Here is an 11,246-nt window from a genome sequence, read left to right as displayed (position 1 = left end):
TGGAGGGTCTGGGCAAAAGCCCCCTGTGGGAGCCTGAGGATTCTGGCAGAGTGCTGTCCCCACATGGAGCCCACTCAGGGCTGGAGCATCACTTTCCTGTCCAACTGGGTCAGGCAGACAGGGCTCATGCTTCACAGCCCTCTCTGCATGCTGCCCAAGAGGAGCCACTGCAGCCACCCAACATTTTATGTGTTTTCCCCTGAAGACAGGTGATTACTTGGTTGGAAAAGTCAGCACTCACAGAGGATTTGAGAAAAAAATCAATTACCTCTCCAGATGATGGAGCTGCTGGGTGGCCTGCAGTTCCACGCCCTTTTTCATCCTCTTGCATAAGATTTGGGTTGGTGATACCTGGGTCTGACCTGCAGCTGCTGTGCAATGTGCCTCTTCCACCAGCAGCTCACATCACTCTTAATAATGCAGCAGGTGAGGCTGGCACAACACCACAACCTTATCCAGATGAGAAGAAGGGGCATGAGCCAAGTTTCATAAACCATCAGATAAATGGAACTTTCATACGAGGCAAGGACACATCTTTCAGCCCCCAGCCATGTTCCCAGGAGGGCTATGGCAGTACCTCAGAGCCCTGAAAAAGTTTTTGGAGCTGCTGGGACTTGCTGCATCTTTCCATGCAATCGCTTTGCTAAGGGGCACATTCATTTTTGTGTTATACATGCAGGAGGAATGGGGCCAACTAGTTCAACAACCTAACTGCCTCCAGATGCCCACTTGAATTTCCTCTGGCTCCTCACCCCATAGGGGAAGGCAGGGTCAGGTTCTGCTCCTGGCCACAGGCTGTGCTTCACTCACCACTTCTGCCATCACCTAAACACTGTCCCTAAGGAAAGCAGGGGTCCGTGCCTCTTTTGGAAAATGCAAATGATGCAGCCTCTGAACCGTTTTAATGTTCTCACTTAAAACTCATCCTGGTCCCTGAGAAGCTTCCCCAGGAAGCAGAGAGATGGCAGAACTCTTTTTTGGCCCTAGCAGACTGTTCTGACCCAGTGTGAGCCACCACAGCAGCATGAGGATCAAGGCCAGGCCACATCCCACTCCCTCATGGCAGCATCTGAGCAGACTGCACATTTCCAGATTTGAAGGCATCCCTGTCTCCATCCTCCTCAGTGAAAGTACAGCATTAAAAAGATTAAAGGCCTATTTCTGCTTATTTTAAACATGTTGATTAAATTTAAAAGTGTTTTTTCTTTTCTTGTATAATGCAACCTGTCATGCTGGGATGACAGTCTCATGATGTTGGTAGGTTTTGCTGCATTATTCTTTTGCCCTGCCTGAAGCAACATGAACATTTTTAGCCCAGCTTTATTCTGCAAAGACCCATCTGTCTGATCCCAACCCCAGTTACTTTTTGAGTTCACTGACAAGTTTCACCTGTACATGAAAAAATAGCACAGCTCTGAAAGAAGTTCCTCAAGAAGTAGGGAACGGAGGGAGAGAAGAGCTGCAGGTTAGTGCTCCTCCAGAAGAAGGGTGGTGGGATGACCTGCTTTGTTCCTTGGTAAGGCATAGTCCCACTCCAGGAGGCTAAATGAAAAAACCTTCCCAGTGCCTTCAATGAGAACATCAGTGGGGCAGAAGTGCCTAGAATGGACACAGGGAGTTTCAGATGGAATTTCTCACTTGCTTTATAGCTCCTGTACCTATTTGTGACAGCCCAGAGTGGTGTCCAGGCACTGCCACCAGGATGTGGGCAGGCATCCACACTGGCCCCTTCTCTCTTTTCTCCAGAGAGGCTGCACTGTCACAGCTCAGTCAATGCAGACTGAGTCACTGCTCACTGGCCACTACCTCACCAAAACTCAGCCTCTGAACCAAGATTTTAGCTTAAATCCTGATCTGAAGCAACATCCTGGGTGAGACTTTGGTGCTCCCAGGAGTAAACTGCCCTGTCTTACAAGGACTCATCAGTGCTGTGCAAAAGCCATGGCTGTGCAGTGCATGAAGGGGAAGAAATCATAACTTCATACACATAAAGCTGGATTTGATGCAGCTCCAGAGGTGTTGCAAGCGATGTCAGTGGTTATTTGCTGTATTTGTCTTAGTATGCTTTGTGGGGTTTTTTGTGTTTCTTTTTTGTTTGGTTGGTTTGGTTTTGGGGGGTTTTGTTTGTTTGTTCGTTGTTTGGGGTTTTTTGTTTGGGTTTTATTTCGTTTTTGCTCCTTTTTTAAATGAAGTCATTGAACTAAGCAGATTGGGCAAATTCAGTGTTGCAAAGATAAGTAATGACATGCACTTGAGAAAGTCACCTTGGACTTCATTGCCACAATGTAATAAAAAATAAAATTGAATAAGGAAAAGAATTGTGCAGGAAAGAGCAGAAACAAGCATGAGAATGATCCAGGCTCTGCTCTGAGCTGCCAAGGAGCAATCACTTCTCACCTTGTGTGGCAGAAGAGCAAAGGACTGGCTGTCCCTGGGGCTGGGAAGCTCAGATTGGGAAATGACCCATGCACAGGGCACAGACGAGTTCAGCCTGCTCCACAATGACCAGCTCCTGCTGCCCTTGGAGTAAGATGGGCAGGTGAAAACCCTGCACTGCCTCAACAAATTTCTGCTACTGCATTCAGATGAAAGCACAAAGAGGAAGGTAGACAGGAAAAGAATGAGAAAATCCCAGACCTTCCCTCTGCTCCTTCTGGGTAGTGTCACAGCAGCTACCAAGCACCTCATTCAGAACATGGCACCTGTGAATGTGCCTGTCACGACTCTGGCACAAGTTTACAGCTCCAAAAAGACTAGAGCCTCACCATGGAGACCATAACATTGTTTTCCTGCTGCAGCATGGCCAAGCTGAAGAGAAAATCTGTGTTCATTCTCAGATGCCAAACTCTTTGTTCTTCTCATGAAACCAGAGAGACAATTGTGCTCCAGAGCCCTCAGGCTGCCACAGGGCTCCCTTTGATCACATAGTTTTTTGGGGGGGTGGAAAATAGAGAACAGCAGAGCCAGCTGCCTCAGCAGGAACCTTGCAAGAGCATTGGTAGCCCTTGGCTGAGGTTTCCTGGAAAACAAGCTCATTACCCAGAGCACCATCCCCTGCTGTCCAGGATCAAACTGCAACTAGCTGGGCATTATCTCTACCAATTTAACATTCAGATCTTCTCCTATCCTCACTTCTTGTGCAAAGCTCCATAGAGCAGTGGAGAAGGAGCAGTTCTTCCAGAACTTGTGACCAGAAGATAAAGTAGAGGAAGGAAAGGTTGTTGTCCCTGTTGCCTTGGCTGAAGACTCGAGTCACATCCCACACAGCCAGTCCACACCAGGATGCAGACCCTGGCTCTCCAGCACCAGCCTTTACTACATGAGCACCTCCACAGGGGCCAGACACAGCACCCACTTGCTCTATTTCCAGCAAACAGGACTCAGTGTCATGGGGTGTTCACCTGCAGTACAAGGACATTAGTTGCTTGTTCCTTGTGCCTGTTAAGTTTCTTCATAAGAAAATGCATTTCCAGCCATGTCTTCAACCTGATTTTTGCTCTCCACACAACAAAATCCCAAACTGTTGCAGAGCTTCTCTTGGAAGGGAGAGAACCAAAATTAAATGTGCTGGAGGTCTCTACCAAGTGCTGGCAGAATCACAGCAAGGTCACCAGTAAACTGAGGAGACTTTGGTATCCAGACTGCAGCTCCAAGAAGCACTCATGAGAGATAGGGAGCAGGGAGAGGGTAGGAGGAGAGGGATGAAGGGATGGGTGAGTTTGTCCAGGTCTCCAGTGCTGTGGAGACAGAGGAGAGATGGGGAGGGCTTCACTGAAGGAATGAGTTACCACCTCCAGAGTCAGAGTCTCTTGCAGATAGATAGGAAGGAAGGGCACAGACACAGACCCCAGAAACATCCCAGCAGCTTTACAGGCAAGGAAGCTGAGGTCCCCTGCCACAGACCATCAGAGCTTGCAGGACCTTTGTGAAGGGTCACAAAGAACCTAGAACACTGTGTGTCATGTTGATCCTTGGAGCTGAAACATTCAAGGCCAGGGGGGGCTATCCCAGCCCCAGGGAGGGGCAGCTGAGCCCATGCCTCTTATGTGTGTATCACCTCACCCATTTACAGAGTTCTTCCCACTGGGGACCCTCCCCAGAGAAGCTTGCCCAAGGTTTTCACGTAAGTGCTGATACAGCATCTTTAGTGAGCAATCATTTGCACTCACTACATTTTTCCCAGCCCACAGGCACTGTGAGAAGCTTTGCAATCTTAGGGACCCCAGTACCATTTTCAGGTCATGCTCTGGGACGGTCACCTCCCCTCTTGCTCTGCCTGGTAGTGCCGGCTCCCTGGATGGAAGCAGGGGGTTGCTCATGCAGCAAGGCAGGGAGCAGCACCTGCAGGTCCTTCCCAGCCACCCCCACTGGGGATGAACCACCTCTGATGGTTCATGCTCCACCTCTCTACTGCAGCAGAAACAACTTCTTCAGCCCAGGATTTTGCTCAGTGAACAGGTTTTGGAGGTTGGTTGCTGCACTTGCCTGTTAACACCAATGGGAATCCAGTTAGCTCTGCACGGGTGTGACAGATGGGAAAGTTGCCTTCCCAGCAACTGGTGTCTTTCTTGACCAAGGGGACACTGCAATGGCAACTGACAAGAAATTTAGGCATTGTGGTGGTGCAGTTGTAGGTAAAGCTGGGCAAAACCTGCTCCACCTCACACTGTCCCAGCTGAGCTCCAGGCAGGGCTCAACCCTGCATCGGGCAGGAACAATCCTGCATCCTGCCTTGTCCTCAGGATGCTGCGCCACTCAGCCCCACTTCCAACCCAGTATGGGATGGAGGGGAGCCCAGCACCTGCCCCACTCTTTCCCAGGGATGCTGGTGCAGGCAGGTGGCTCTGTCCCAGCACTGCTTTGACATTCCCTTCTCTGCCCCCAGTGCTCACACCCCAAGCCCAGACCCTGCTGTCCCAGTGGACTCACCTGCCTGACGGTGCCAGCCGGTGGCAGGTCCCTGGGGCACACAGAGCTGCTCACAGAGCCACCAGCCCAGGGATGCACATCCAGAGCTGCTCCCACAGGCAGAGGGGAGCTGTGAGCCCCTCCTGCCACAGGGCCCTTGTGCCCCTGCCTCACCCCACACTGCTTCTCATTGCACTATTGATGAGTCCTTAATGAGCTTTGCGCTCACGTCCACTCAAATCAACACCCTGCATGTCGGGGGTGTGGGGAGGGGGGGTCCCACAGCCACTGGAAAATCACAGCCGGGGAGGGGGGGGTCCCACAGCCACTGGAAAATCACAGCCACTGGGAGAGAAGAGGCTCCAAGGTCATGGGCAGGAGGCAGGACAAAGCAAAAGGGCCTGATGCCAAAGAAGGGGGAGCCATCAAGCAAGTGGGTTGCAAGGGGTTGGTTAAACCCATGTTGCTGCAGCAGTTCCTGCAAGGATTTATTAGTTCCTGCAAAGATCAAGTGCATTACTGGCTGTGGGTCAGGCTTTTGGGATGGAGGGGCCAGCTGCAGGAAAATGGATACTTCTCATTTGAAGTGGCAGGTACCAACCATCAGCCAAGGAGAGGAGCCACGTGTGAACAGCCAGGTGCTTAGTGTGTAAATCTTGTCATTGGCTCTAAAACAGCTTGTGTGGAACCTTTCTTTTACTTTTCCTTTCTGGGGCCCAAGATAATTTGCATCCACTGGGAGTGGAGAGAAATTGCTCTCAAAAGCAGTATGGGGGAGCTGCTGATGCTGTGAGCATCACCTTGTTAGAGGCAGCATTGACAGAGAGCCAGAGGAAGGAGCCCAAGTGAGCTAAAACATAATTCTCCCCAGAGATGACACCTTAGCACTTCACCAGCTCCTCTCTTTGTGTTAAAACAGAGGTAGGGATGCTTAAAATGACAAAAGTTCATTTAGTGGCTTTCAGCGCTGAGGAGACCAAGGTAATACCACAGTTTTTATTCCTTGCTATCAAAACTCTCCTTCTTTAAAGGTCCCCCCTGCCCCCTTGGATCAGGCAATAACCCATCACAGCTAATCCTTACACAGCTCATAGGCCAAGCCCTTGCCCCACAAGGATGGGAGGGAAAACCTGCTGCCCTAAAGCTTTGTTGAGGTTGCTCCTTGTGCTTCCACCTACATCTGTGCCATTATCCTGCCAACAGACTATGTTTAAAGATCACATTTCAGAGTAAGTGGTCATTAGAGGAGCATGGAGTAGGCAGTAAGACCCCCATCAGGCTTTTTTGGCCCTTAAAGGAGAAAGACAGTGGTGCTAGAAAGGCTGGCAAGAGGGAAATTGGAGAAAGAAAATTATTTTTACTGGGTAAACCCAGGGGGCTTTGAGAGCTGAGTGGCTCTCCAGCACACACATTAGAGGCATCCTGACAAAAAGGCACCCTCTCTGACCTGAAGCAAATGCAGTGAGTGGCAATCCCTTCTGGAAGAAAAACTATGGGTCTGACAGAGCACTCTCATCCCTCTCCTTTTCAGGGAGTCTGTGTCCCTCCACACTACTCTGGGAGCTTGAGTACCTCTTATTTAGCAGCCTATGGAGTAAAAAGAGAGGTAAACTACATCTGTCTCAGAAATCTTTCATTTAGGCTCTTAGCTGGGATAAAAAAATCAGCCAGTGAACATGTGCTGCCTTTGCTCCCTAGGAAACCCATTCTGTATTTCTGCAGTTGAGCACAGCTTGCACTGGCCAGACCTGCAAGCACAGGGAGCATGTAGTGCAGAACAGGGAAATCATTCTTGCCCACCATGCCAGGGAACACTGCTGGAATTGCTGCCAGCTCAGTCCCACAGGGACAAGATCAAATCACTTCCTGGTGAACTAAGGTTCACATTATCTTGGAGAGCTTTTTCTGTGGTGGCGGGGTTGGAACTAGAAGACCTTTAAGGTCCTTTCCAGCCCAAAAAACCATTCTATGATTCTATGAGCTGGCAGAGACATGTTTCCCTGTCTCCTGGGAAGGGTGCAGGCACTGCCCTGGATGTGCTGGACCATGTAGGAGGCTCAGCTCTTCCTCATCTGCCCAGCTTGCTTTGCAGTTGTCACAGAGCTCAGAGGATGGGGGCTTTTTGAATGCAATGCCATGTTACTGGGAGATTGACATTTGCTTCAGCCAAACCAACCAAATTAAAAAGCCAACCAAACCAAAAACCAGCAAAGCTCCTGGCCCCCTTTTGTCAGAAAGAGTGAAGGTTCAGCTATCAAGATATCATAGCTCACCCTTTCCTGAGTGTGGCATGAGTCCATCCATCACTGTTCTCTCTCAGTCTTCAATCTCTCCTCAAGACCAACTGCTGATGTGACACCTCCTAAAATAAAAAGACAGAGAGAGAGTAGCAATTTGCTTGCAGGGCAGGTGGAGATCTCAGGCCTGAGGGAGCCAGCCTGTTATATGTATTTTCACAGCTCTCCACAGAGCCCTGGCTGAGGGACACCTGAGAACTGCAGTGGGTCCACTGGAAACACCAGTTCCCACCACAGGCAGACTCCCTTCACAAGAGGCACAGCAAACCACCTCCTCATTTCATGCACTTCTACTCTGGAAAGAAAACAGGCCAGAAAGCAAACTTCTCCACTGAAGGGTTAAAAACTGAATTTGAAAGCCACAAGGGTTTTCTGTATCATATTTGTTGTGAGAGTCATAGGCAGAAGCAGGCTGTGAGTATAAAAGGTGCTGGAGAGAAATAATGTCTCTCAGCACCAGTCTGAGCAACCCCCTGCTTTTCCAGAAAAAAAAGGGGAAGTTGGACCAAGAAAAGAAGATAGTACATGGATATTTCATACTTGGCAAGAACTAGGCATAGACTGGTAAGCCCAAATGAATTTGGGAACATGCCTTAGAAGAGAAGCAGAATTCATTTGAAAGGATGGGATTTGGAGCTGCTCACTTGGTTGTTTTTCATAAATGTTCATGAGACTAAATTTTGATTCACCAGTGTGTTCCCAGAAAATGAGAGCTTGGCAGATACTCAGACAAATACTCACTGGCTTCAGTATTTGCATTCAAAGCACTTGGGCTGCCACCTCCAAAGCTTTTGGTGGCTTGGGAAATATCCAGCAAAAGAGCCCAACCCCACCATATAATCTGTGTGAGTAAACACAAGTGCAAAGAGTGTTTTCTAAATAACAGCTATTGGATGTGATGACAGTGGTGAAAGCAGCCAAATAATCAGGCTAGACATCTCTTGGTTTAAAATTCATTTACAAAAATCATTAACACAATCATTGCAAAATAAGCAGAAGTATAATCACTCAGGGATAATTTGCAGAGGAATAGGGCTGCACTCACTGAAAAGGGCTGTTATGAGATATGAGGCTGCCTGGCTCTGGTGACTAAGCCCACGAAGTGCACCACCTCCAAAGGGAAGCAAAGCTGGCCAGCAGAGCAGAGCTGGCAGGCATTGCTTTTGTGAGCCCAGTCTAAGGCACGGCCTCCTCCTCAGCAACCTGAGCAATCCTGCCAACCTGCAGTGGGGGCCAGGCTGGCTGGCCTCCTTCCTCCCTGAGCAGGCTCAGAGCTCAGGTCTCCTCTGACTCCTAACACCCAAGCCATTCTATCCGAAAGGATGGCTGGTAGGGAATAGACAGGGAAAAGGTGTGAGACCAGGGTAGGGAAGGCAGGACAATTCCTGTGCTCAATCCTCCCAGCTTCCACTCCCAGGTACTTTATGTGACTCCCAACCCAGTGGCCTGTTGAAGACTCCCCTTGTGGTGTCCAGAGTTTCTTTGTCACCAGTGGCTGGACTGTAAATATCTGGTAACATAATCACCTGCCATCCTCACTGACCCCTTCTCCCCAGGAAAACTGCCAGAATCTCTGCTACTCCTCATCTTGGGCATTCCTGGTCAAGCTAGGATGAGCTAGTCCTATGGCACAGGGAAAGGTCTTGCCCCACATATTTATAGCTCTCCAGCCATGTTTCCAGGGCACACAGCTTCTTTGAAATGTTATCCATCTGGAAAACTGTGCAATACTTTTCACAGAGAGTACTTTTATTTACAATTACCTTCAGCCACTGGTATTAAATCTGCATTTATGTCACTTGTCCCTGCAGCTGCTAGGAGCCCTTAGGAACAATTTCATCTGTAGATGACTTGCTTCAAAGTCTGGGCATTTTTAAATCTCTCCTGCTGTCAACAGCACAAACAAAACAGAACATGGCGAAGGAATAAAAATGTAAAAGAAATATGGCAAGAACAAAACTGAAAATAAATACAAGAAAAGAAAAGGAATTTCCATCACTGGAGGAGATTAAAAGTGACCTGTCAATGAAAAATAGATTGGGTTGGAGCACTTTAGTTCAGTGTGTGCCTATTCATTTTCTTTCCCCTGGAATACTCTGGAGACAGGGAAAACTAGTGAGATAACGTCACTGGATATTCTGGCAGTAAGATTTTGTCAGGTGTGAAACAGCCAAGTTCTGTTAAACTCAGTGTTTTTTGTGTTGTTTGTCCTGTGCACCTTGCCATAACTCATGTGGTTGAGAAACACCTGGGAGAAAAACTTCCTCTGCTAAAGATTTATCAGCACCAAGCTTTCAGTCAGCAAGTAAGACCTGAAGGACCAAGGGTTCCCAAGCACAAAATGAAGATGATCAATCTGACAAGTCCTGAGATGTCTTATGGGAGGAGAGGGATATTAGGTAGAAGAGAAAGAAAAGGCCACTAAAATAAAATCCATCCATTTCAAGATGTCTCTATGGCATTTTCTAAATTCTTTCTTTTGATGAAGAGCCTTCACCTCCAGTTTGTGGGGGTAAAGCATTTCTAATTTTTTTCCATTTGATCAAAATAAATAAGGATGTATGTGGATGATTCTGAGAGAAGTGCACTGCTACACACATTATCATGTCTGCGGCTTTTGTCAACAGCTAAAGCACAGTGAAAGCTCAGCCCTCTGCACCTCCCTCCCCAGGCACAGCACAGCTGGTGTTGGTGCTTGAGGATGGCCCATTCCTGTGGGTAACCCAGCCCACTCTTCTGGTGGGGCTGACACCTGCAGCATCTCACTGGCACACAGATTCAGTTTCCTGGTGGGCAAAGCCACACCTGAGTTGCCCTTCCAAAGCATGAGATTTAATTACCAGTACCCACCACCCAGCAGCAGCCAGCAAGCTCCCAAGCTGATTGCTGATTAGTCTCTAAGCACTGGTGAGAGTAAGGCACCTGCTTTCATCTTTCTCCAGACATGCTCCAAGGGCTGGAGTCCCCAGAGTGCCAGCATGCCTGAGGTCCAGGTGAAACAGGGACACAGAGGTTCCTGGGTTGCCCCAGAGGCCACACACCACTGGTGTCCCTGGTGCAATTTGGGAGCAGATTTTAAGTGTGGCAGAGTCTCCCCTCAGCCCCTTCTTCCCAGCTATCTTCCCTGCCAAAGGGGTGTTTGAGTGACCCAGGTGTGCTATGTCCCTGGGATATGCCCAGCACAGCAACAAGGAGCACAAGTCCCTGGGAACCAGAAAACGAGGGCTATCATGGACACCAGCCATGGGATTTGTGCATGGAAGATTCCTGGCAGGACTTGAATAACAGCAGTACCTACCCACTCTTAGGGCTTGTCAACCCAGCCAGTGCTGCCCATCTAAATCAAAACAAATTGGGCTAAATTAAACCAGAGCAGCCCACTTTGAAGCATGATTATTCCAGCTTTAAGACCATTTGGATAATAAGTGGACATAGTCACATTGATGAAAATGTGCCTGTGCCTGCAGGCTGTTTTGATAAATGTAGTTTAAAAAAAACCTGATCATCTTTTTGTCAGTGAAACTGCAAGGGACTCACAAGGGACTGGAAAGATTTAGCTCTATTGCTTCTAATCCATCAAAACCAGCGTGAGCAGTAACACTGCATCCAGCTTGGCTCAAACTTGATCCTGATGGACTTAAAATAAATTAAAATTAGTATGAATGGAACATAAATAGAAGTGTCCTCACATACTTTGGAAGATTTAACTGAAATCAAATACTCTGGGAAACCAAGCTAATTTTAAAGTAAATGTGTCCACTAAATGTGTCTAGTTACATCACTGGTGTAGCTCTTACAATTTTTTTTCCCTCTTTATTAAGGGGTTTATGCTAATGAAAGCTCTGAGGTAGATGCTTTAAACCAGCATAAGCACAGTTATACTGATGGAGTTTATGCCACTTCCCAAACCTTATGGCAATATCTTCCTACAGGGAGAAGCCTTATTGCATGGCTGTGTCTGACCTCAAAAGCACAGGAGTGTGGGGAAAATGTGACAGATGCAGAGGAAAAAGAGGACAGATTTGGGTATGCAAATGACAG

Source organism: Camarhynchus parvulus, chromosome 1A (genome assembly GCF_901933205.1).
Source record: "Camarhynchus parvulus chromosome 1A, STF_HiC, whole genome shotgun sequence".
In the NCBI taxonomy this organism is placed as follows: Eukaryota; Metazoa; Chordata; class Aves; order Passeriformes; family Thraupidae; genus Camarhynchus; species Camarhynchus parvulus.
This window is presented reverse-complemented; position numbering follows the sequence as displayed.